This window comes from Mustela lutreola, chromosome X, assembly GCF_030435805.1.
Source record: "Mustela lutreola isolate mMusLut2 chromosome X, mMusLut2.pri, whole genome shotgun sequence".
Taxonomy (NCBI): Eukaryota; Metazoa; Chordata; class Mammalia; order Carnivora; family Mustelidae; genus Mustela; species Mustela lutreola.
Window position 1 is genome coordinate 35,266,407 of NC_081308.1, and position 26,229 is coordinate 35,292,635.

The 26,229-nt window shown below is 51.7% G+C and overlaps 2 long non-coding RNA genes across 3 annotated transcripts in view; both read right to left on the reverse strand.

Annotated features, from left to right (window-relative positions):
- LOC131821426 (uncharacterized) overlaps positions 1-18,366 on the reverse strand; it is a 44,715-nt gene extending 26,349 nt beyond the window's left edge. The window contains exons 1-2 of the long non-coding RNA XR_009349901.1: positions 18,082-18,366; positions 17,485-17,654 (exon numbers count right to left, since the gene is read on the reverse strand). This is a non-coding gene — a long non-coding RNA (uncharacterized LOC131821426). The remainder of the gene's footprint in view (positions 1-17,484; positions 17,655-18,081) is intronic.
- A 144-nt stretch (positions 18,367-18,510) lies between these two features.
- On the reverse strand, positions 18,511-25,380 carry LOC131821392 (uncharacterized). 2 transcript variants are annotated; one of them, XR_009349894.1, is made up of 4 exons: positions 24,996-25,380; positions 20,513-21,248; positions 18,786-18,924; positions 18,511-18,677 (listed from the first exon to the last, which is right to left on the reverse strand). It is a non-coding gene; the product is annotated as an uncharacterized LOC131821392 (long non-coding RNA). The 2 variants fall into 2 exon arrangements; XR_009349893.1 differs by lacking the exon at positions 20,513-21,248.
- Positions 25,381-26,229: the final 849 nt, after the last annotated feature.

Genomic DNA, 26,229 nt, shown 5'->3' on the forward strand with positions numbered 1-26,229 from the left:
CTGACATAACGGGTGAGTCCAGAGAGAGGGGTGGCTTCAGGCATAGCTGGATCCAGGGGCTCAAGGGACTCCACAGCTCTGCCTCCCTTCATGGTTTGCCTTGACCTGACTCCATAGACAGGCAGGCCCACTAATCCCATAGAACGAGAGCCACGGCCTCCTGGCTTAACAAGCCTGGCAGAAAGAAAGAACAGCCCTCCCCAGTGGCTCTGGCAGAGATGCCCTGGGGGAGATTTTGATTGGCCTGGCTCGAATCACATGCACATTTCTTACCAAATCACCACAGTCAGGGGAATAAGCCATTCTGATAGGCCAGGCCAAGGACCCATGTTCCATGCCTAATGCCACAAGAGAGTGGGCCACTATGATTGACAGCCCCTTGTGCTACAAGGAATGGGACATGGGCCATTTCACAAGAAAAAAGGCCCCCACAGAAGAGTGACTTGCCAAAGGCTATGCAATTCATCAGATGCAAGGCCAGGACCTTGACCTAGTTGCTTTCTTCCCAAGCAAAGGCAGCCTGTTATCAATGAAGAGACATGGAGTGGGTGTCCCAACAAACAAGCTTCTTGTGTCATCTTGACCAAAGGTCTTAGCCTCTCTGAGCCTCGGTGTTCTCACCTATAAAATGGGACAAATAATCCTTGCACGCAGGATGGTCGAGATGACCCGACGGCATCTGGAAAATACTCAGCATGGATGCCCGCTGTATTACTTGTCCTATTCCAAAGCCACACGTCTTTGTTTTCCAGCTTCTGACATTCTTAAAAGCCAGGAGGAAAAAAGAAAGGCATCGATGAAGTCTTGGCAGCTTTCAAAAGACATTCTGAAGGACAAGGAGTGGTGTCTGTATCTACTGCTACGTAAAAAATGACCTCGAAACGCAGTGGCTGAAAACCACACACATCTATTATCTCAGAGTTTCTGTGCGCAGGAGGCTTCGGTCCTCACCACGTGGCAGCTGGCTTCCCCCTCGAGGGGAAGGGTGTCAAAGAACGTGTGGACTTCGCTTTCAAAGCACCACAGCGTCCATCCAGGGTGGAGTTTCCACCAGCTGTTTCCTCTCCTTCCCTAAGGCCTGCCCGGCTGGGATCCCTCCCCCTCCCCCCCAACCCCCGCATGGGTCCCGTTCTCCATGAAAGCAAGTTGCAGAAGCAGACGTGGCTTGTTTCAGAAGTGACCACATAGGTCATGCGAAAGAATAAAGAGACAGGCGCTGCATAGTGTTTGCACTGCTGCCCTTGGGTGTCTAATGAGCGAGGGCCTGTTGGGACTGCATTTTGCACCAAAAGTCAGGAGTTCCTCTCAGCTTTTAGTGCCCATTGTTGTGCTCTCACAGGACAAAAGCCACTGCACTGCCTGGTGGCTACAGTGGCCCCTGCCAGCGGCTGGGCTCGGAGGGAGAAGCAGACTCTCCGCTGAGCAGGGAGCCTGACACGGAGCTTGGGACTCGATCTCAGGACCCTGAGATCATGACGTGAGCAGAAGGCAGGTGCTTCACCCACTGAACCACCCTGCGCTTGTTTTCATATAAATGCAACATTAACCGCGACTTCAAATCAAATACAATTGATCCTCCAGGAAGCCGGGCCACCCTGACCCCTCTGGTCCCAAGTGTCCTGTCCCCCCTGAGAGACGGCAGCGTGTACAGACCTCCAAATGAAATCACAGATGAAAGCCCCCAACCAGTAGCTGCTCCTCCTGCTCCCACGACCTGAGCCCCACCCAATTCCTGGGGGGGAGGTACCCCCCCCAACTCTGCTCTACACTGAGGCAGGAAGGGGGAGAAAAGGGTGGGGATGGGGACTTCTCCCACTTTACTGCGGCACTCACATTCCCCTCCCTCAGCTCCCTCCCCGCCACCCCTGCCCCACATCAGCCCAGAACAGAACTCTGTACATTCTGGAACCGATCGCAGCCAGCTGCCACCGACGCCTGAGAGGAAGGGGTTAAAAACATCTTTCATCTCTCAGCAGCGCCTTTATATAGCCTACGTGTGACTCTGAATGGTTATGGCTTTATATAGAGCGCGCTCTGTGCGGAGGGAGAAACCGCCATAGTTAAGGGAACAAAGACGGTTCTAGTCTAACGACCTGCTTTTATTTGTAGGGACCGCATCTCCAAGGGCGGCCTTCAGGTGACATCTGCCACGATGAGTGGGCTGGGCGGCTGGAGAATTACACCAATAAACACCGGAGATGCAAATGTAAGAGGGATAAGAACGGACGCAAATAAACCCAAGCCACTCCTGTTTATTGTTTCTGGGAGGAAAAAAAAAGAGAGAGAGAAAGAGAAGAAATCACACGTTTCCTTTTGGATGTTTTCACACATAGCCGAACCTTCAAATGTCAACTTTTGCAGAGTGTTTGACCTAAAAATAGTATAATTTCTGTGTCATTTGAAAAGCTGTTTAAAATGACAGACTTGAGCCTGATTTTTCAAACATACGTCTTGGAGGAGAGACTGAAGTTGCATGATTTAGGGCACCATCTCTGAGAGAAGCCGCTAGGCCTTCATTTTGCTAAAATGTACCTGTTCCTGTGGTTTCTCATTGGTAAAATTCTGCTTGGGGGTGAGTGGCGCAGGCTTTCCTCTTCGTGCCTTGGTGATTAAGAGAAAGGTGGGGTGGGGGAGGCATGGCAGCTTAGGAGAGGCAGAGGGAGTAGCAGTCATGTCCTGGAGGGTTCCCCACACTTTCGCCTGGTAGATTAGCGCCAGCGCCAGCTTCCTCCACTCGCTCTGGGGAATGGAAGGCCACAGACCTGCCTTTATACTGGCGAGTTCTCCAAATGAGCAAAGCCAGGAGTTCCAACCCAACCCACCTTGCCGGGCCAGAGGATGTCACAAGCACCCTGGCAGGCAGGCTGCCAGAAGCTCGTGGTTTGTTTAGACAGCGCAGGTCATTCCTGTCCACACCCCAAGCTGACGCAGCTTTATAAACACAGAGCACAGAATGCAGTCTGTAAAGTAACCCGGGTCAGAGATACACACTGCCGATGGGGCAGGGCACAGCGCCGTGGACAGGTTCCGGAGTGAGGGGTCCAACCAGTTCTGCTCAGAGACAGGCACACTTCGCCACCGCTGGAAGGACCCCCGGCTTGACACAAAATATGCCAAGCACCGGTGTCCCTCCTCAGGACGGTGGTAAGCCAGGAGAGGCAGTCACCGTACTTGAAAACCACTCCAAATGTGATCCTTAATCCCAATGTATCAAGGCAGGGGCAGGCTGGACTCCTGTTGGCAGCCCCACAATCCTTGGGAGCCCCAAACAGGGAGGCAGGAGCCCCAGGTTAAAACCTTACACTGCTGGTAACTGGCTGTGTGACTTCGAGCAAGTCACTTAACCTTTCTGGACCTCCAACATCTCAATACGAGAATTAGGCTGGCTTCCAAAAGTCTGATCGTTCTGCTGGCTCCTCGATTCACATTCATGAAATGTATGAATGAACAACAGAATTCGTGTATAACTGGCCCACAACGGGGACCCCAAACCTGAGCCACCTCTGCCCTGGGTTCAGCCTCACATCTGCATCCCTTCCCATCGTCTACAACTTCCTGAGAGCCTCTCATTGTGGAAAAGGTAAGCGCTTGAAAAATGCTTCCTACTAACGTGAATTCACAGACACATTTTCAACGCTCCAGCGCCCAAGCCTCCCCCTCCCCCCACAACCCCTCCCCACCCACCCCCCACCTGGAGCATTTACCCAAGGCCATGCTCTCTGGGGTTTCTCCAGCCCACTTGGGCAATCCAGCCTCTGCTTCCCGAGCTAGAGCCCCAGGGAGCCGCAGGAAGCCCCAGGGAGCCCCAGCCCACGAGCTGCTCCACCAACCACGCTAGAGAAACAAACCTGCCGCCCTCTCTCTCCTTGCACTTCACCAGTGGGTTCGTTTCAAAGCCTGTGGGTGGATTTCAATGAGAACAACATGAAAACATGGGCGGATTCTTTTCTCTCTAAAAGAAAAAACCTGGAACAATAAGCTGAAGTAATAACAAGGCAGAATGTGGACATCTGCTCCCCGCCCTGCACGACTCCCCAGCTCACTCCTCTCCAACCTTGTCACCCCACCCCCCACCAGGCACAGATTGCCAAAAAGTCCAAATTAATTCACCTGTGTTGACTAGGCATCATTACCTGCTGATGTGGGGCTTGCTACTTACTTGTTCATTTATTAAACTAGAATGTGGTATGCCCTCCCTAGGTGCAGGGTGCTGCATGTTGGGGGGCTGTGTGAGGCTTCATTTTGAACATGGCTTTAAGGAAGACTGCAGTCTAATGGAGGCGCTTAGACAAGCCCATTAATAACTATGATACAGGGAGAAACGAGGCAAGGCATAAGTGTTGGAAGTGCTGGAGAAGCAAAAAAGAACATTGGTTTGTGGGGGGGAGGCTGGAAGTGATGGGCAGGAAGGCTCCATGGAGGAGGTGGCACCTCACCTGGGCATTAAAGTCTGGGTGAGATTGCACAAGCATGGCTGGAAGGGCAAGTCTCTGGACAGAGTGAGGAAGGGGACAGAGGTGGCAGATGCTAGTGACAGGGGTCCCCTTATCATCCACATTCAGTATGAGCCTGTGGGGACCACAGCAGAAAAGGCCAGAAAAGTGGACAGCAGAGGACCCAAAGCATGTAGAAAGACTCTGGAGTTTGGAGTCTATTTAGTAGGGAGAGGGAACTACAGAAGGCTTCTTTGCCAGGGAGTGTAGATAGTCACTTGTCTCTCTTCCTCTCAGATCCATTCCCTGCCCTTCTCCTGTTCTGCTTGGCATGGCAGGGAACTACATTTCCCAGGTTGCCTAGCACCTGTCCTCTAGCTCCTTTCAGCCAATGAGAGAGATCGGGGGGCAGGAAGAGGGAGAAGCCAGGGTATTTCTCCCCACTCTATGCCAGCATCAGTTGCTTCTCCAGCATCTTCTCTGTGGTTCCAGCTCCTATTAGCTTCTAGGTTCCTGCCACACTCCCTCTCCTGTTGTCCCTCTAGCCCTGGGGAGGCCAGCAGCTACCTGATGTTACTAATCTCTGGGTTGCTAATCTCTGTGCTACCTCACTATACCCTGTTCAGCTTTCCAGCTCCTCCACTTGTCTGTGAAGCCAGTTACCTGGATTAAATTCCTATGTTTAAATACCTAGAGTGGTTCTGTTTTCTTGGTTAGACCCTCACTAATACTGGGTAATTGGAACTGATTTGGCTTCAGAAGACACGTTGGCTGCAGAGGACCCCATTCAACAGGTTTTCCGATCATCTCCCAGGAGAAGGATGAGGAAGGCCTGAAGAAGAGTGGTGGCAGGAGAAAAGACAAGGGAAAAGATGTTCAGAGAACCCCAGAAGAGGTGCCGCAGCTGGACCTCCCAGAGGAATGTGGGGGGGGGGGGGGTCCGAAGGTGACGCTGATCCTCTGCTTGGGCACCCGGGGAAATGGCCAGGGGACCCACAGAGATGGGAGGGTCGGGGGAGAAGCTGAACTGGAGAGCAGCTGATGAGCTGGACTTTCCTTTATTCTTTTTCTCCTTTTTTTATTGCTTTTTTTCTTTAACTAATCCATGCACTTGGCTGTTGGGCTTTTCCTCATTGATTTTGGATTGAGGAGATTGATGGAGTAGACCTCTAAGGGAGAGAGCCCCCGGAGACAGAAGCAGGAGGCAGAGCACACCTTGGGACCAGGAGAAGGGCTGAGCCCGAGTTGGGGGCACACAGGGAAGCAGGGAGGGGACACTCAGGAGCATGGAGAGGCCCACGGAAAGTGGAGGGCCTGAGTGCTGAGCAGGGGGCCAGAGGGTTGGGGTGGGGAGAGCAGCAGGACGGGGCACACAGGCCAACGGGGCCTGCAGGAAGCAGGGTCACATGCACACTGTAGGTCACGACGTGGGGGCAGTGAGCACAGAAGGGTGGGTGACAACAATCCAGCAGAGAGAGGAGAGGGAAGGCTGGGGAAGGCTTGCTGGTGGCTGAGGCAGATTTGAGCCTGTGGGAAAGGACCCAGTGAAGAGCAAGGACCCAAAGGGCCAGAGTGAGAGCATCCATTCATTCCCTGAACAACTTTTGCCCACGTGGCTGACCATGCTGAGCACTGTGTTGAGCTCTGGGGACAGAGCAGTGAATGACAGCAGTGAAAAGTCCCGGCTGGCTCAGAGCTTCCATGTGAATGAGGGGAAATAGACAATACACAAAAACACTTCAGATATGATACCCTGCAGATGATGGTAGAAGCTACAGAGCAGGGCGGAGGTGGGGAGGTAAGTGCAGGAAACAGGACAGAAGGACCGGCTGTTGTCGTTTCAACAGCATGTTAGGGAAGGGATTGCTGGGAAGGAGAAGAAAGGAGGTAAGGAAACAAGCCAGGAAGATAGCTGGAGGAAGAACATGCCAGGCAGGAGGAACAGTCAGTGCAAATGTCCTGAGGTCAGAGTGTGCCTGGTGTGTTCCAGGAAGGATGAGGAGGCTAAGGTGGCTGGAGTAGGGAGAGGAGGAGGGGGTGTGGTAACAGGATATGAGGTGAGGGAGGTAGGAAGAGGGGCCAACCAGGGAGACCTGGTCAATCAGAACAAGAACTGGAACTTTTATCTCAGCAAAATGGGGAGCCACAGAAGAGCGCTGAGCTGGAATGTGATGTGGTCAGGCTGAGAGTATGGACTGAGGAAGGGAGGTGAGCGATCTGAAGACTGGGAGACTATAGTGGCAAACTGCCTTCCTGTGGGAACCACCGCCCCTGAGGGCAAGCCAGGGCATGCGTCCTGGGAGACAGATGGCTTCCCTGGGGGCAGGTAGGAAGGGGCTGGCGCCCAGGAGTATCTTAAGCCTTTGCCATGACTGGGGTCAGGGTATGCCAGTGCGCTGGGATTTGACGGCACACAACAGGTGCTTCCCACCCCACAAACGGTCCTCAAGTGCCATGCTCACAGTTCCACAGTACAAAGTATTAACGAACCTCCTGGCACCTCTCCCTTTCCCAGAGGCCTTAAGCGGGGGTCTTTACTGTTCATCCTCAGTGTCCACTTGACAGGGTGGGAACCATGAGCATCCAGCCCTCCGGACTCTTCTGCTCCCAGAACTCCCCCGCGCTGAGGTGAGGCCTGCCTTCACACCCTCCCCTAGGTCTCCAGGCTCCTTACTGACCTGTCAGAGAGGCTACCCACAGACCAGGACATCCTGATGCACTACCCACAGGTTGGCCCAGCCCCAGGCACCATCCTCTTTCCCTGTATACCATCCACCCGTGCTTGTGGTGGGCCTCACTGGAAAAAGCTCTCACCCTCCACTCCTAACATGGCCTGCCTCTGGGAAGGCCCTGACTTCTACAAACCTCTGGCCAGCAATGGAACCCACAGAGCCAGGATGTCAGCATGTTAGGGAAGAAAAGAGCTCATCTATCCTTGGCTGGCTGTGTTTCACTCTAGAGCTTCAGCCTAACCTCTTCTCCCAGTCTCTTTGGGCATCCATAAGAGTGTATATGTCTGTGTCCATGTACACAGACCTACTAGACACCTCCTTTAGAAGAGTGGCTCTTGGGGCACCTGGGTTGCTCGGTGGGTTGAAGCCTCTGCCTTCGGCTCAGGTCATGATCCCAGGGTTCTGGGATCGAGCCCTACATCGGGCTCTCTGCTCAGCAGGAAGCCTGCTTCCCCCTCTCTCTCTGCCTGCCTCTCTGTCTACTTGTGATCTCTCTCTCTGCCAAATAAATAAATAAAATCTTAAAAAAAAAAAAAAAAAAAAAGAAGAAGAAGAGTGGCTCTTCACAGCCTGGGACAGCAGTTTCCCCTCAAAACTCTGAGAAGAACAACAGTCCCTAGTAGGTACTCAACAGCACTAATCGGGGGCCATGTTGGAATAGGCAGCCATGTTGGAACTGGTGGCCGTATTGAAAAGGGTAATTCTGAAAACAGACACTGAGATCTCCACTGTGGACCCAAAGGTCTTTGTAAAAATGGGGCTGCTGCTCTCCATCCTCACAACCCCAAACTCTCAGGCTTGGGGAGCCCAGATATATTTGGCTGGGTATGGAAGGCACCACTGTTGGCTTTAGAATCTGTTGCTAAATCCTCCAAAATAATAAAGTTTAGTCTCCCTACTCGCCTTATGAAAGTTGACACTTTTTGTACTCTACGTAAAGTTGAGCGTTAAAAATAATAGCTTTTGTGTTGGAGTACACACTTTCAATATGCATTCTCCACGCTTCAGGATAAAATATATGACCATTAAGTCACTATAATAAGTTGAAAAACACAATTACTGCTTTCACATCCTGTGTGGGTTGCTAATCATCTTGCTATTATCCTGACATTATGGTCAAAAGCTATCGCTTTTAAAGTTATTGGGACAGAATGTGCCCAACATCATGGTTTTCTGAAAGGGAAGACAGAAAGGGGGAGACTATGATTTTATTGGGGTGGCTGTAATGTCTTTTCAACCTTCTTATTATGGAGAATTCCAGACATAGGCAAAAATCGAGAGAATCCAATAAGGAACTGTCGAGAAGCAGCAGCAGCCTCACCAGCCTGCAAACCCAGGCCCACTCTCTGTCGTCTCGGGCCCCAGACACCACAGACTTCACCCGCCTGGTCCTGGGTTTTGTTAATAGCGTAGCTGCAGATTATTGTCAAGGGGTGAAACCTCTGTCCATAGCCATCCCTCTCTACTGCAGGGAAACCAAGAGATGAACTTCAGCCCATCCAATCCCCAGGAGGCTTCAGTTTCCAGACCCGGGCCACCTGGACCTTACAGCAGCCTGGACAGAAGGTGTGTCTGCGGCATAATGAGGGCCAGAGAGGGAAACAGGGATGGAGGGCTGCATGCAAGGCCTCGCTCAAGTGCCCGCCCAGATCCGGGCTGCCCGTGGGAAAAACACTCCATCTGTAAGACATGACCTTTGGAAAAGAGCTCATCTGATCCCATCATTTAATATCAGCTTAAAATTATTCATGGGGCGTTCTTCAGCCCTCAGGAGCGAGGCCAGACCGTCTTGCAAGCTCCAGCTCCGAGGGTCTGGCCCCCCCCCACGACATCCCCCCCCAGCCCTCATCACACGCACGTGCTGAAGGGGAGAGGCCCCGACTGGGACCCGCACTCCAGGTCCCTAGTGATCTCTTCGTTGGGAACACACAAATCCCTTCCTACCAGCTATACAACCCCTGATCGGTGAAAAGTCAGCTTGTGGGGGCACCTGAGTGGCCCAGTCGTTAAGCGTCTGCCTTTGGCTTGGGTCATGATCCCAGGGTCCTAGGATCGAGCCCCACATCAGGTTCCCTGCTCTGTGGGAAGCCTGCTTCTTCCACTCCCCCTGCTTGTGTTCCCTCTCTCACTGTGTCTCTCTGTCAAATAAACAAATAAAATCTTAAAAAAAAAAGTAAAGTCAGCTTTTGTCACCTCCTCCTGGAAGGCTTTAATGGAATCCCCAACAAAAGCCAGCCTCTGTGCTCCTAGAGCATGCTATCTTGCTTATCACGGAATCATTTCCTCTCAACAAATATGCACAGGTTTTCTACTGTGTTTTAGGTATGGTGCTAGCCACTAGTGATATGAAAGTGGAAGGAAAAAATATCAATAGGCACATCCCCTCCCTGGCATCCAGGCAGGTTTGCAACTGCTTCAACCAATAAAATTCCAAAGTAGGCAAGAGAAGGCCACAGAGTTTCTGCTTGGTTCCCACAAATGCTCATGCTGGAGCCCTGAACAGCCATGTGAGGAGTCTAACTAGCCCGAGGCCACCATGCTGTGAGAAAGCCCAAACAGCGAGAGAAGCCCCATGTCTGTGCTCTGGCCAGCTGTCCCAGATGAACCAAGGCTTTGAGTCACCCCAGCACAGGTGCCAAAATCCTCCAGAAAAGTCCAGGGCCAAGTGGCCGGTCACCACCAGGCTTTATGTCTTCTCAGCGGAGACTGCAGTCACAGTGGAACAGAAGCAAGCTTTTTGTGCCCTGACTGTACTCCTAACTCCTAGAGCCCGTGAGTGTAATAAAGTCCTCATTTCAGGCCCCTAACTTTTGCAGTGGTTCGTTATGCAGCAGGAGTAGCAGAAACACTGAGTTGTGAACAATGAGAAATGACAGACAGGCAAAGAGCTGGGCGTGAAGAGCCCAGCACATACAAATGTCCTGAGGCGAGACCAGGCTTGGCCTCTTGAGAAATAAGAAGCCCCTTATCACAGGCTGTGTAGAAGAGTCAGCATTTTATTCTAAGTGTTACAGGAAGTCATTTGGGGGGTTTGAGCAGGTCAGAAACAAGCTGATGTATGCTTTAAAAAGACTCTGCAAACATGCCAAGTGTTGCTAACATATGGAGCAACTGGAACTCTTGTCCACTGCTGATGGGAGCCTACATCTTCTAAGAAAGAAATGCCATTTTGGGGGTCAGGCAAATTGTCCAGTGTGGTCCCCAGAAGACCCTGGCTGTGAGGGGCAGGCTACCATCCCCAGCTACTCCCTCAGCTCTGTCCCAGTGCTCGTGGTGCTTCTCCCACTTCCCTCAGAACCTCCAAACTTCCCCCCCCAGGCCATCAGTGGGGCCAAGTGGTCTGCCTTTCCCTCACCTTCCCGCCTTCCCCCACACCTTCTCCCTCACCAGTAGCCCAGGTGAGTAGCTTCGACCTTCACCTCTCGGCTTTGGTTGCTCACCTGGACTATGGCAATAGTCTCCTCCTGAGTCTGCCTGCTTCTACCCTTATGCATTTCCTGGTCTCCGTACAGCAGCCTGGGGGAGTTCTGTAAATAACCTTGTATTTGAAGCAAAATGTTCACAAAGAACAGTGCCCATGTCATAAGCGTATGCCTTGGCAGCATCTCGCAAAATGAACTTATACTCATGTCGTCAGAGTCCCAATCAAGAAGCCAAGGAACATGACTGGCAGTCCAAAAGCCACCTGTGGCCTCTTCCAGTGACTACCCCGCGTCCCCAAGGGTAACCATTGTCCTAGCTTCCAACATCCTAAATTAGTTCAGCCTGTCAATTTATTGACCCATTCTACTGCTAATAGGCACTTGTGTAGTTTTTGAGTTATTTTGTTTATTTGTTTGTTTGTCTGTTTTATAGGTAGGGCTGTAATCATATATTGCCCCTGAGGGAAACTTTCTTGAGGCATAAGGTGACACATGGCAGAAAAGAGCCAAGAGACTGGCAGATAAATGGAGTTGGAGCCCTGATCACATCACACCTGAAGTCCATCCAACTGTCACATTAGTCAGTTACTGAAATCATTATATCCCTCCCTTTATTGTTGAAGCCAGGTTGAACTGGATTTTCCATCATGTGCAGTGGAAATCATTCTAACTGCTTCATTAGGCTAAGAAGGAAATGGCCTTGAGGAGGTGGAAGGAATGCTGCAAAAGCATATATAGGATTGGCAGATGTGAAGAGCCTTCGATCAAGGCAAACAGGAAAAAAGGGTATGTGGGTTCATTCCAAGACCAGAGCACCACTAGGAAGGGTGAAAATTTGAATTATAGTTTAAATATTTACCCCCATCCCTCTCCCTCTGTGGTTTAGAGTATACTACTGCCTCTCCCCAGTTGATGGTGTGCTGGACCACGTGATTTTGTTTGGCCAATGAGATGTTGGCAAATTCTGTGAGAAAGGACTTAAAATGTGCTGGGGTGGCCAAGTTTGGCCTCTTGTGCTTCTGTCGTCACCATGAGAAAAAGGTGCTCCAGGTAGCCCAACGGTCCGACAAGGATACACACGGTGCAGATCTGAATCCAACCTGAATGCTGTAGATCTGGGGAGTGGTTTGTTACACAGCAGGATTACAATAGCTGACTGATACATAAGGCAAGAGGAAGGATCTAGAAGAACAGGAGAAATTCACCTAGGAGGGTAGATTCGTTTGCTAGGGCTGCTGGAACAAAGTTACCACACACTGTGTGGCTTAAATAACAGAAATGTATTATTTCACAGTTCTGGAAGCTAGAAGTTTGGTCTCAGAGTCAGCAGGGTTGGTTCCTTCTGAGAGCTGTGAGGGAATGTGTTCCAGGCCTCTTGGCTTGTAGAAGGCCATCTTCTCCCTATGTGTTCACATCCTCTTCACCCTGTGTGTGTCTGTCTCTACCCAAATTTCCTCTCTCTATGAGAACACCAGGCATATTGGATTGGGGACCCACCCTAATAACCTCACTTTAACCTGATGACCTATATAAAAACCCATTTCCAGGGGCGCCTGGGTAGCTCAGCGTCTGCCTTCGGCTCGGGTCATGATCCCACGGTCCTAGGATCAAGCCCTGCATCGGGCTCCCTGCTCAGCGGGAAGCCTGCTTTTCCCTCTCCTGCTTCCCTTGCTTGTGTTCCCTCTCTCACTGTCTCTCTCTCTGTCAAATAAATAAATAAAATCTTCAAAAAAAAAAAAAAATAGAAAATATAAGAACAAATAAAGAAAACTAAATCAACCATATGTCCAGACATAAGCACTGGTAACAATTTTATGTCTTTTCTGTCCACCTTTTATACCTTTTTTTTTTTTTTTTTTTACTAATGAGATTCTATTGAATATACAGTACAAAGCATTATAGAACAATCAGTTCTCCAAAAACGTGATGTTACCATTCTATTTTGCTTCCCTCACTTTTTTTTTTTTTCTAATTTAACAATATCATGTAACCGCTGTGGAAAATTTGGAAACTACCAGAAAAGCACAGAAAAAGAAATATAAATGACCTCTAATTGCAAGCCAAGGATTTGCCACGGGTAGCAAAGCCCCATGTTCCTTTTCAGAATTGTTTTTCTGCACACATTGCGCAGCAATGGTTTCTGATAAGATCACCCCACCACATTCCCAGGTACTCTCTACCCAGAAGGGGGAAAGGTATTTCTGGTGGGACCTCTCCCCCAACTCCCCCCCCCCAAGCTGCTGAACTCGAAGGGCAGCCTCTGGGGTGGGAAGGCTCCGTGGGGGTCTGGCTAGAGGCGTTGGCTGGCGGGGTGGGGGGGTGGGGGGGTGGGGGGGGACGACATTGGGGGGGCCACCCCCACCCCCACCTACCCCAGGCCCCAGGGCCTTTTGTGTGCCCCAGGCCTCCCGCAAAGCCAGCCGCAGAGGCCTGGTGTACTTTTGTAACCTGATCACCTTCATCCCTGTGTCCCTGCAGGTTTCCTTAACAAGGCCAAATTTATGTCCCCCAAAGGGAACCCAAGCTGTGGAGCTGTCCTCTTCCCCTGCCCGGAGCCCACTCACCACCGCCGCCACCACCACCCGCCCCCTGCCAAAGCCACAGGGCATTCAGGGGGTCGGGTGGGCTTTGATAAAACCGATCCAAGATCAAACCGAAGCCGTCCCTGGTGTCTGGTCGGAAATTCCACCTCTCTGAGCTCTGGGGACACAAGACAGGGAATCATAAACAGGAAGCATTGCCACTGTGCCCAGTGGAAGGCAAGTGGGGCTGCTGGATGAATTCAAGTTTGCAAAATCCAGAGCCACTGGGTGAATGTTTGGGGCCACCCTGGTGGGTGGGTCGTGGTGTTGTCAGGGGGCTTCCAGTTCTCATTTCTACCTGGATGGTGTGAGGTCAGGGTGAAGGCGGGGGATTGTGATGCTCGGCTCTGCCCCCCAACCAGGGGAGGTAGGTGGGCAGTGCCAACATCCAAACATGTCCGAAACGGGGGTAACCCCACCCCGAAAGCCCAGGATAAATCTTTGGTGGCAGGAAGCTGGCCCCCAGCCCAGAGCCACGGGAAGAGCTAGCTGAAGCCACCACAGCTGTGACGAGGAAGACCGTCCCGAACTCAAGCCTCCGGGAAATGCCTTCCTGGAGTCACAGAACACAGGAAAAATCAGTTTCCCGGCCTGCCATACAGTTCCTAGAACTCCGCCTCTCAGGAAGTGATACTTCCAGGAGCATTCCGCTCACTCCCCAACAGTGGGTGGGCAAAAAGTCTGGTGGTGACCGGAGGTGAAGAAGAGGGACATCATGGGAACAGCCCATGTTTCATGGGGAAAATTCCCGAAGGAGACATCCCTGATGGAGTGGGATGTGTTTGGACACCCGCCTCCAGCCACGCCTCTAGCCAAATCCCGCCCGACCAGCAGGATCCAGATTTGTCACCAGCTCCCTCCTGAAGCCACTCAGAGCGTAGAATCCAGGTATCAGAACCGCAAAAGATTTCAAGCATTGCCAGTCAAGGGTTTCTCAAAGTGTATGTTAGGAGAACCAGTCAGATGTACAGAGGAGTTCCTTGGTCAGGTGACTCTGGGAAACACAGTACAGTAGCGTACCATGGTGATCCCAATTCTTTGCCCCTCTGGGAATCGATGCCCTTTGCCAGGAAGCTCTGTAGTGTCCTCCCACTGCAGGCGGGGACACCTGTCCAGCCCTGGGCCTGTTGGCCAGTATCATGCTAGCAGGCCTGAGGGAAGGAGGCTTACAGTGAGCTCCCATGTTGAGGCTAGTTCTCTTCAGCCATCACGAGAACGTGTTCAGGTAGCACGCAGGAGGAGGAGATACAGGCGGGACAGAGCAGACCGGCCGGGGCCATCCCACACAGGACCAGCTTAGGTGGCCCTCCAGCCAGGCACCCCCAGACACGGGAGCGTGCCCAGCCAATCCCCAGCTGATTCTAGACCCGTGAGCCATATATATGGAATGTGGTAGGGCGTTGAGGTTTCATAGTGTTGTCGAAGCAAAAGACAACTGATACAACATTGCATACTAGAACTCTCCAGAGACAAGTCACAAAGCACTTTAGTTACAGTAAAGGCCCTGGGATGTTCTATATAGTGAAGGAACCTGTTGAATTTTGCTGAATCCAACACTCCCAAACTCATTTGCTAATGGAACACTTTGTCCAAAGAAACACCTTAAAGAAGCAATGTTCTGAGAGATATACAGCAGGAAACACGAATGAAGGCATGCCCCTCATTTTATACATGAGAGAACCAGACCCAGAAAGGGGGCTGTCCTGGATTCTGGTCACAATTTCTTCTCTCGGGGAAAATACCACTTGCTTTAGGCAACAGTGGCCTCTCCCTCTACTGAATTGAGGTCTGAACCACACATGAGAGTATTAGCTGTATGTTGTTTTCTGATTCAATGAAGTTTTATTGAGGACCTACTATGTGCAAACAACATAGGACTGTGTTTTCTTGGTGAAAGCCAAGCCTAGCACCAGGATCACCAAGAAAAGACAGAGTCCCTATCTTTAAGCAGTTTTTGGTCAAGTGGAGGTGGAAGGCTCAGAAAGAGATGCTGATGACCCAATGGGAGAAGAGCCATGAAGGGAAGTGTTGGGTGGTATTGGGTATGAGGGATAGGGAGGTGACATACATATCAGGGAAATCTTTCTGGAGGAGGTTACATGTGAACGGAGTCTTGAGGAATGAGTAGGAGTTACCTACATAAGGAAGATGAGCTCAAGGGGACAGGGTGGGATAATGGCATGGGCAAGAGCCTAGAGGCAGCAGGAGTGCAAGCGTGACTGAGCGGAGCTGTGCTGGTCAGGGGTCAGTGCCGAGACTAAAAGCCACTCCAGGTAGTTTAAATAGAAAGGGATTCCTGGGGTGCCTGGATGGTTCAGTGGGCTAAAGCCTCTGCCTTCAGCTTGGGTCATGATCCCAGGGTCCTGGGATTGAGCCCCACATCGAGCTCTCTGCTCAGCAGGGAGCCTGCTTCCTCCTCTCTCTGCCTGCCTGTCTACGTGTAATCTCTGTCAAATAAATAAATAAAATCTTTAAAATATATATATATATAAACAGAAAGGATTCCTTATAGGGTGTTAAGAGGCTTACAGGGTTATTTGGAGGCCTGAAGAGACCCACACAATGCCGAGTTTCCAGAAGAGTCCCCGAAAGCCACCAGGACCAGCTTGAGAACCATGTGGCCTCAGCCACAATCCACATAAGCAAAAGGCGTGCTTCTCTCCCTCTTTAACTGAGATCTGAAGTCAAATTTTACACAAGAGCATCCAATCGGCTAACCCTCATCGCAAGGAAGTCTGCGCGATGTACCGTGTCGCTGTCTAACGGAGGGCGAAGTAGATGCCCAAAGTCAATCCAGCGTGTCTTTCCCAAAATGCACTTAAGGAAAACAAATTCAGCACATAGTTAGGACTGATATTCCCAGAAATATTCTTAGCTCTTATGGCCTCTTTTTTTCTGTCTCCCTCATGGCCCCTTGCCCCACTACAGAGCACGCCATAGGCGCTCATTAAAGACCTCCAAAAAGCCAGCCTCCTCGCTGCTTGATCTCTGGGGAGGGCAGGTCTCAAGATGGATAAAGGCAACCTTTTTTTTTTTTTTTTTTTTAGTCTTGCCTGGAATAAATTGCTACTTTCTTGAACACACAGAAGGATGTATTATTATGAAGGTGTTCTGTATTATTACCAAGAACAATTATTCAGAAGCCAGAAGCCTAGAGCTGACGAGGTTATATTCTCTGAGGAGAAATTCCAGAAACCATTACTCATTAACTTTTTTGCCCGTGAAAATAACCTTTTCCTTTCCCTGCGTGGCTTTCTACCCAAGGAAGGACTCAGCCCTCCATGGTGGCACCACAGTGGTGAGCCAATGACCAGGAAGGCGGTGGTCTCCACTCTGATGCCAAAGCCAGCAGGCAGTCACCGGATGGAGCCTCGCTGTGATGCTCCACGGAGGAGGACTCACAAAATGGCACGTGGGCTTGGGAACACCTCGCCCGTGTGTTTCCACCGAACTCCCACGATCACCCCTAGGAGTGAATCCCCCATCTGCCCAGGCTTTTCTGGCGGCCACAGGTCAGGTGGTATGGTGCTCTCCTCACTGTCCAACCAGACCCCTCGCGCTCTGCCCTGATACCGGGAAGACGGGGCCTCTGGAATCAGACATCTGTCCAAACCCCACAGGAAGCGCGGCGGGCCTAATTAATTAATGTCTGTGGAACACCTGTACAGCCTCAAATGAGAGGTGCGAGGCGACCACAAGCCCAATTAATTAGCACCATTGATGGAGGCTTCTGGCCCCCCTCCTCTTCCATTCCAGCCGCCTTGCCCTGTCTCAGGGCAAAGTCAGGCCGGCGGTGGTGAAGGGGCCACTGAGAGGCCAGAAGAGGATCCCACACCACAGGGCCACCAACCCTTGGCATTCCCTGGACGTTTTCTGGACACAACCTTTTTCCTCAGAGACAATGGCTGTCTTCCTCAGAGCCTCTGAGCTTCTTCCTCAGATTAAATTCCTTCTCCCTCAGACGGGAGTATGAGCACCAAGCCAGGCCACTGACCTCAAACTCCCGCCCCTGCTCAAAGCGGCCTGGGTCTCCTAAAAACGTCCGCAGAGGCCGAGCCCTCCAAGGGCCGCGCTTCCGCTCCCCGCGGATAAACGCCAAGTTCTGACACCTACTGAGTTCTCTGCTTCCGACCTTCTCTTTTTCTCCTCCACTCTCCGCTGTCACGGCTCAAGGGGAGGGCAGGAAGGGAAAGGAGAAAATGGACATGAGGTTGGGGGAAGGAATGTCTTATTAAAGCAAAGCACGTATGCAATCATCCATCAACGGAGCGTGGGAAATCAAACGGGGGCCTATTTCACATCGGATTCCTTGTACCTTTTATTACGTAAAAGATTGCTGCGTGTCTAATTGTCCAGCACAGACTTCAGCCGGTCCAGCTCCCTGCGCGTAAGTTCAAGGCTGCCGTGATGTTCCTTGGCTCGTGGGTCACCAGAGTTCAGCAGGCCTGGCGGCTAGCACAGCTGGGACCTGGGGCATCAGGGAAGCTGGAGGCGAGAGCAGTAAGGTCAGGGTCTGTGCGGCCCGGGTGTGCATGGCACTGACGTCACCACCCCTCCCCAAAACCAGTCTGAGGCCTCCTCACCCGGAAAAGGGGGGCACCATTCAGCTCATAAGAAAGCTGTAAGGCTCAGGGAGCGGGGGCCGAGCTGACGAGGTGTTGGGTTGTACGTGAGCTCTCCTCAGGGCGACACTTCCATGCACAGGGACCCCTAGTCCCCCTTCTCTTTTGGCCACAAGCCTCTCTCCTCCTCAGGTTCCCCACCCCCAGCCCCGCATCCACCTCCTGTTTTTCCCTCCGCCACCAGCTGTTTTCCTGTCACCGGGGAGGATGAGGACAAGCCTGGAGCCACGCACAGTGGCCCAGGCAGGCACTCCTGCCCCTCTGGGTGACAAGAGGGTTGTTTTCCTTACCTCTCCTGACCTCAGAGAGCAGGGGCCTCCGGCCACATGGCTCGGGCAGGGGAAGGGCCTGGGCCTGCTGGCCTTGCAGGCTGGGGAGAGACACGCTCAGAAATACCGAGAAAGGAACTGTCAGCCTTCATTATTAATCCCCAGTGTTAATATTTAATGTCAGAAAACTGCAACTCCCTTCTCCGCACAAGTCACGCCAGCCAGAACTCTTCCGTCTCCGTCCTCACAGCCGCACGCCAAGACCAGCAGAGCAGTCCAGGTTGAGTTCAAACGCGAGGTGCGAAGTGAATTCTAAAAAAACAAAAGTAAAACGACATAAGACTAAGAAACTATTTCACGGCTCTTGAAATCAACCTTGCTCTTTAAACGTCTCTAGAACTACGCGTTGGAGCACCAGAAACTTTCGAAACAAGGCCAAGCTTATGTGTAACCTTTAAGCTAGAGAAGGGTTTTGATCTGTGCAGGGTTTTCGTGCTGTTGACGTCGCAGACGGATTTCTTAATGGACATCCCGAGATGAATTCAGGGATGGAGCGCTGGGCTGGCTCTATTCAGCAGAACATGAGACTCTTGATCTCAGGGTCGTGAGTTCAAGCCCTACATTGAGCACAGAGTTTACTTTAAAAGAAACTAACCCCCACCCCCAAAAAAAAGGAATTGAAAAAACAGGAATATCTGCCACCGAGGCAACCGATTAACTCTTACCAACCAAAACCAGCATGTTTCTGGGGCGCCTGGCCGGCTCCGTGGGTTAAGCGGCTGACTCTTCATCTCAGCTCAGGTTTCAGTCTCAGGGTTGTGAGTTCAAGCCCCACGTTGGGCTCCATGCTGGGCATGGTGCCTACTTTAAAAAAGAAAAAAAAAAAAAAAAAGGTTGTTTCTCAACCCGGGGCACACTGTCAGTATCTGGGAAAGGACAGTCCTTTATTGCACAGGGCTGTCCCACACAATATCCCTGCCCATTCACCCCGTATGGGCCCCTGATGTCGTGATCCTCAAAAACACCGTTTCCAAACCCCCCTAGGTGGTAGGCAGTGCAGCTCTGGGTTGGGAGCCCCTGATCCAGGTGCACGGGGCTATCAACGTGGGATTTTCAGTGGGCAATGAAGGGGTCTTGCCTCTACAAGGTGAGCTGCAGGGTATCTTGCTCTGGTGCCCACCCCACTGAGACACCAAGCCCACCAGCCTGACCCCAGGGCAGTGGCCTCCGCCCTTCTTGGCCCAGAGTGGCCTGCCACTTCCATCAGCGCTTGGGGAGTGGCTGCAGTATGCAAAGCTTTCATCTCTAGAACTTCAAAGAACAGCCTTGGAAAAAAAGCCCAGGGCACAATTTTCCAGGATCCAGGAAACCAGATGAGTCACCTGTGCCTTCCTCAGCTGGAACCACATCTACCAGGCCCACATCTCACCTTGCCACCAACAACTAGCAGGCTTTCTTAAAGGTTCTATTACCAGAGCCAGGTTCCTGACTTGGTCAGGGAAGTCATTTCGAAGGATAGAAAGAGAAGAGATGGGCGCCTGGATGGCTCAGTGGGTTAAGCCTCTGCCTATGGCCCAGGTCACGATCCCAGGGTCCTGGGATGGAACCCCGCATCGGGCTCTCTGCTCAGCAGGAAGCCTGCTTCCCCCTCTCTCTCTGCCTGCCTCTCTGCCTACTTGTGATCTCTGTCTGTCAAATAAATAAATAAAATCTTAAAAAAAAAAAAAAAGAAAGAAAGAGAAGATGACTGAATTTCAAGGGACTATTCTCCCTACTTTGTTGTCTATAGGACTTTATAGAGAAATGATTTATATCCAGTAAAATGCAGACATCTCAAGTGTGCAGCTTGACAAATTTTTACAAATGTACACACTCAGGACACCTAGGTGGCTCAGTCAGTTAAGTGTCTGCCTTCAGCTGAGGTCATGATCCCAGAGTCCTGGGATGGAGCCCAGAGTTGCGCTCCCTGCTCAATGAGAAATCTGCTTCTCCCCCTGCCTGCTCCCCACTTATGCTCTCTTGCTCTCCCTCTCTCTCAAATAAATAAATAAAATACTTTTTAAAATGTACACAGCCACATTCCTTATGGAGTCTTAAGGTACATAAAAATGAAATTTTTAAAAAGATTTTATTTATTTATTTATCACAAGTAGGCAGAGAGGCAGGCAGGTGGGGGGGAGCAGGCTCCCCACTGAGCAGAGAGCCCGATACAGGGCTCGATCCCAGGACACTGAGATCATGACCTGAGCAGAAAGCAGAGGCTTTAACCCACTGAGCCACTCAGGCGCCCCATAAAAATGAAATTTTAATTAAAACACACACACACACACACACAAGCTGGGATAGATGACACCAGATGTCGGCAAGGAGGTAGAGCTGTGTCTGATTGGAGTGGAAACTGGTACAACCACTTTGGAAAATGTTTTTTTAACAAAGTTGAACAGAAACCTACCAGATGACCTAAGCATTCCTCTCCCAGATGCCTCCCTGGGAAAGATGGAAATACAGGCACACAAACGTTCATGGCAGATTCATCTGTAAGAACCAAAAACTGGAAACAACCCAAATATCCACAAACGGATGAGTGGTTAAACAAATTGTGGTATATCCACACGGTGGGGTACAACTCATCAGTAAAGGGAACAAATACACAAGACGAATAAATCTGAAAATAATCACGCCTAGTAAAAGAAGCCAGAGAGTGCATACTGCATGTTTCCATTTATATTAAATTCTAGAAAATGCAAGCTAGTCTACAGTGACAGGAAGCAGATCAGCTGTTGCCTGGGGATGGGGAACAGGGAGAGGCAGGCAGGAGGGATCACAGAGGGGCACGGAGAAACCTTGGGGGGCAGTGGATATATTCATGATCTTGATTACAGTGATGGTTTCATGGGTGGACGCATATGTCAAAACCGATCAGATTGTATCATTTAAATACATGCAATTTATCGGATGTCAATTAGACCTCAAAAAAGCTGTGTTTTTTTTAAATGTGTGTTTCACTGTACAAAAATTATACTTCCTTATTTTAACGCTGGAATTCTCTACCACTCTCCCCTCGGAACACAATCACATACAAGTAGAGGCCATGAGGTTCCACATATCCTCTCGTCTTTGGGATCAGGCAGGAGAAATCCTACTTCAGGCTCAAGGCTGTATGGCTTAAGCGTGGCTCTTCCTTGTACCTGGGGGTGAAGGGCACGTCATAACCACACGATCCTTCCTGGGGTTAGCCAAGTACAAGGCACGCGTTTCTACCTTTTCCTCTCTCTGATGCTTCTGGTTCTCCTCCTTCTCGGGTGACTATTCACGGCTGGGGCACGGCAGGAACTCTACACCAGCAACCAAAATACTACACCGTGACAACTTCATCTCTTAATTACAGTAAACATTTACATAATGCGCGGGCCCAGCCAGTGCAGAAAGATTCGTTAATGCAGAAACATGCCCTTTAACCATCCCGTTTTATTACACAAACCCCCCAGGGACCTGAGCAGCCCACGATTTGCAAAAGATGATGCAGAAATTGGCTGAGATATTAAGCCCCTTTCCAGGTGCAATTAAAAGTGAGACAGAGAACCGCCTGCTCGCCCAGATAGATATTTTCTTCCTTCTGAATTCACACTGTAAGGATTCCGGGGACCTAGCTGCTGTCGGAATGCTAGCATTTGCCGGAGCCGGGGCTTTGCTTTTATTCTCTTCTTCCCCTTCGCCATTTCTGAATTGACAACCCGGCAGGTGTTGCTGGGAGGTCTAATATTTCTGCAGCCGTCCAAGCACAGGGGTTTATTCCAACATTATGAACATTCTGCTTGCTTCGAGCCTTTGATTCTTTCAAACAGACCCTCTCTGGAGAGACCAACTTTAATCACATTTCCTAGAGCCAAACCCAGCTGGCCTGGGGAGGGACAGCCCAGGGCAGGCTGAGAGCTGGTGAGGATGCACAGGGTAGCAGGGCCGGCTCCCTGCTAGCAAGAGGATTTAGGCCAGTGCACAAGGTGGGGGGCAGATTTGGGGAAAAGTCAAACTTGAGTTTCCTCCCAGCTCCCCCGACCTCCTCTCCATCCCCAGCCTCTTCCTGGTTGTGTGAACTTGGGAAAGTGACTCTGGCTCTCTCTGTAAAGCAAGGACAATGGTTCCTCCTTTGCCAGGATGTGGCAGGCTTCAGGGAGGGGACTCTGTACAGAGTCTCCAGCAAGGTCAGGGCCACACACGCGAGGCTTGATGGCAGCTCAGATGTCCCGTTATTATTTTCCTACCACCGGTAGTCTGATCGCCACACTCCTCAAACTTTAGGCAGCCGGAGGGATCTCTCGTGCCCAGTCTAGCGATGAAATGATACTCGAGTGCTCTTAAGCCATTTCTCCCTTAGTGACTGAAAAGAGGAGTTGTACATCAAATCAACCCACGAAAGCCACCTCCAGGGTTCCCACCCAGACTGGCAAGAAAGCACCTGGGCTGCGGCTGAGATTGGAAAGGGCAGCTCTGAGCAGTGTGCCATCCAGGGATGTACACAGCTACTGGGCGTGAGAGCAGCCAGCTGCGAGAGCATGGGGTAGACAGGCTGAGAACCAGGCTAGCCAGGAACCTAGAAGGAAGTTCAGAGTCCAGGAAGAGTGAGACCCCAAGGCCATCAAATTCATGTTGAACTTATTCATTTAGTCGTCATTACCACTCTACAAGACTAATAGTGTAAGGATCCCCATTTCACAGATGACTCAGCCGAGGCTCAGACAGGCTCATTAACTCACCCAAGTTCACAACGTCAGTAGGCGGCAGAATTGGAATTCGAATCCAGGGAGTGGGGCTGCGTGGCCCTCACGTCCCCGAGCAGATATTACCCGGGGTGGGGCATTGCAGGAGGCAGAGACTCGGTGGGGCTCGGGCCAGGACTTGAAGGATCAGATCAGACAGGGCAGGTAGGGAGAGAGGGGAGAGAGGCCAAAGGGCTTTGCAGGTGGAGGGCAAGAACTCACACCAAGACTTAAGGCTGAAATGAAGGCCACATGGCTGGCTGGGAAGGATGGGAAAAAAAGAGTTCTTGTCATTCAGTGGGGGATGGAAAAATAGGGTGTCCGGGATAATTTTGACTACAAATTATGGAAAACACCTCCACTCAACCTGGCGTTGGTCCTTGGCTTTAAAACTCTTTGACCACAGCCCACAGTGAGAAATACCCTTTCCATTCTGGCTCTGTGCACGCTCAGCCGTACCACCAGACAAAAGTTTCACAAAGCACTAGGGGTCGTGATGTGCCCTGATATCTTCGATTCTCCTCTTCCTTCATCTAACTCATTGTTTTGTTTTGTTTCTATTATTGGTCGTGACGCACCCAGTTGATTTCATGGCTCTCTGATCGGTTCAGATCTACAGCTGGGAAAATGCTGGCTTGAACACCAAGAAAACTGATGATACCACGTGAGGGACACTCATCACCTCGGCAACATCCACAAGGACCTGAGTGCCCCCATCTGCCCACTCAGCTGGCCTCATGTCAGCCTCACACTCAGGCCGGTTTCTCTGGAGGTCATAAGGTGCTTCTGGCCATCCTAGACAACACATTGTGGCAGACACAAGTCCAGAGGCAAAAACAGGCAGGCAAGGGGCACACGGGTGGCTTGTGGGTTAAGCAACTGACTCGTGATTTCAGATCGAGTTCCGAGTTAGACTCCACACTCAGCAGGGAGTCTGCTTGTCTCCCTCACCCTCTGCCCCTCCCTATGCTCTCTCGTGCTCTCTCTCTCTAAAATAAGTAAATAAATCTTTAAAAAGGAAAAAAAAAAAAACACACAGGCAAGACTCTGAGCATCTTCCTTAGGAATAAGTCAATATCAAGTCAGTATTTTTCAGAAGCCCCTAGGTCCCGCCCCCATCATGTCTCATTGGTTAGGACCAAGCCACAGGTCCATTCCTGACCCAATCCCTAGCCAGATAAATAGATGGGCCACCCAGCAGGGTGACAGGCATCAGAGAGTGAGCCACCATGCCTTCCACATGCCCACAAGAGCAGGCCGTCATTAATGGATGCCAGCCAAGAACCACCAAATGGATCTCATGGGGTTTGCAGCAGAGGTGACGGGGTTCCATGTGGCCAAAGGACTGGGACCCAGAATGGCCACCCAGTGAGAATGCTGGGCTGTGGGAGTGGGGCACATGCTGTGGGAGTGGGGCACTCACTGCAAAGCAGGAATTGGCAGTGACTCACTTCCCCCAGGGGCACCCCTACCAGTCCGAGGAGGCTGCCTGGAGGGCTAAGGACAGTACATTTGTTGAAGGGAGCACCGGGGCACCCGTCCCAGCCCTGCCTCTGGGGAAGATGTGGGGGGATACCTGCTTGAGTGCGGGTCTGGGGGCGTCTGAAGGGAGAAAGCCCCAGGGGCCAGGCCTGGAAAAGGGGCGGCAAGAAGCAAATTGAGTTTGAAGTGCAGCCAATCGGCAAGAAGGAACGTGGAAGATGTAGGACTCTAAAAGGAGGATCCCAGGGCCAGAAGTTCATGTGTGTTTCAGTTGTCTATTGCCAAGCAACCAACCACCCCCACACTTGGCGGCTTAAAATAAATAACAATCACTTTACTTGCTCACAATATTACAATTTGAGCATCAGCTGAGCTGGAAGGCCCATTTCCTAAAGAGCCAGCAAGTCGACGCAGGCTGCCGTCTGCCAGCTCGGAAATTCATTCTCCCAGGTCTGGAGGCCACCAGCCCCAAATCCAGGTGTTGGCAGGATTGGTTCCTTCTGGAAGCCCCAGAGGGAGAGTCTGTTCCAGGCCTCTCTCCTGGCTTCTGGGGCTTGGTGTTCCCCATCTTCCACTCTGCCACCTTGATCTCTGCTTCTGCTGTGACAAGCCATAGCTGTGTGCCTGTGTCCGTGTTGTTCCTCCTTGAAAGGACACCTGCCATTGGATTGAAGAGCCACCGACTCCGGACCTTACCTTAACTTGATGACATTAGCCACCAGCCTGGCTCCAACAAGGTCCCGTCCGCCCGCTGGCAGTGGGGGCTGGTACTCCAATGTGTCTTTGCAGACGTGGGGGGTAGGGACGGCCCCGCCTCCCTGCCCCCTGCGAGGGGAATGACAAGGAAGCTGCAGCTACTTTGAAGCCACCACGATCTGCAAGATGCTAACAGGAAGAGAAATGAGGGCAGAGGAGGGAAAGGCGGTTGTTCCTGCAGGCCACTGGGTGGGACAGAGTGCCCCAGGGGACCTCCCGCAGACAGTGTAGAACACACCCCTGAACTTGCCCCCAGCCAGCAATAAGGCAGCTGTGCTATTTGTCGGCTGATTCCCTCCTTCCCTGCTTTGTCCTGCTCTACGCTGTCCCGGGCAACCCCCACCCGCCCCACCCCAACCCCCACCCCCGGCAGGCAGGAAGAGTGTGCTGCCAGAAAAATCTCGGGCAGAGAGTCATAGGTGTTTGCAGTGAGCAGCCTCCCAGAGCACGGACGCTGGGGCTACTGGCAGGTGGGTGGGACCGCGAAAGAGTCTGCTGCCAAGGGCAGGTCAAGGCAAGCCAGCAGAAGGAGCAGAGCCGCCCTGCCTGCGCAACCGCAACCTGATGGGTTAAGCCGCTGGGAAAAGGCCGAGGGGCACAGGGGTCGACATCCCTGAACCCCAGGGGCTGCTCCCAAGGATTTGAATCAGACCAAGAGGAGCCAGTGAGGGAATATTATGGACTCCTCTTGGGTGAGCCGCTAGAGGCCAGGCTGAGGACAGATCTGCCACCAGGCCAAAGAGGGGCCTGGACTGTGTGGCCTCAGCCAGATCAGGGGCAAGCTCCAGGCTGAGCCATGGGGGAGCAGCTTATGGGCCCGGGACGCGGGAGGGAGGGGGCGACAGTGGGGAGAGGACCCTACCATTGCCATGCTTCATTCGGCTTTGCCCAGCCAAAACAGCAGCTCTGCTGACCCAGGCCTGGCAGGGGAGGCACGGGGGAGCCCACTGGGAGGGTAGAGGGGATGGGAAAGCAGGCCGAGTGGTTTCCCTCTCTGCTTTTCACCTTCCCTACCAGGCGCTCGTGGCCTGCGAAGCCGCCTGCAGAAAGCACAGCTATGAGTTTCTCATGAATGATTTTAAATGATTCTTGTTCTGTCCGTGGGGGGAAATCACGTATTGGAAATCCAGCAAAAGCGAAGCCAACTGAGGACTGCTCCGGAGGGCTGCTGAAG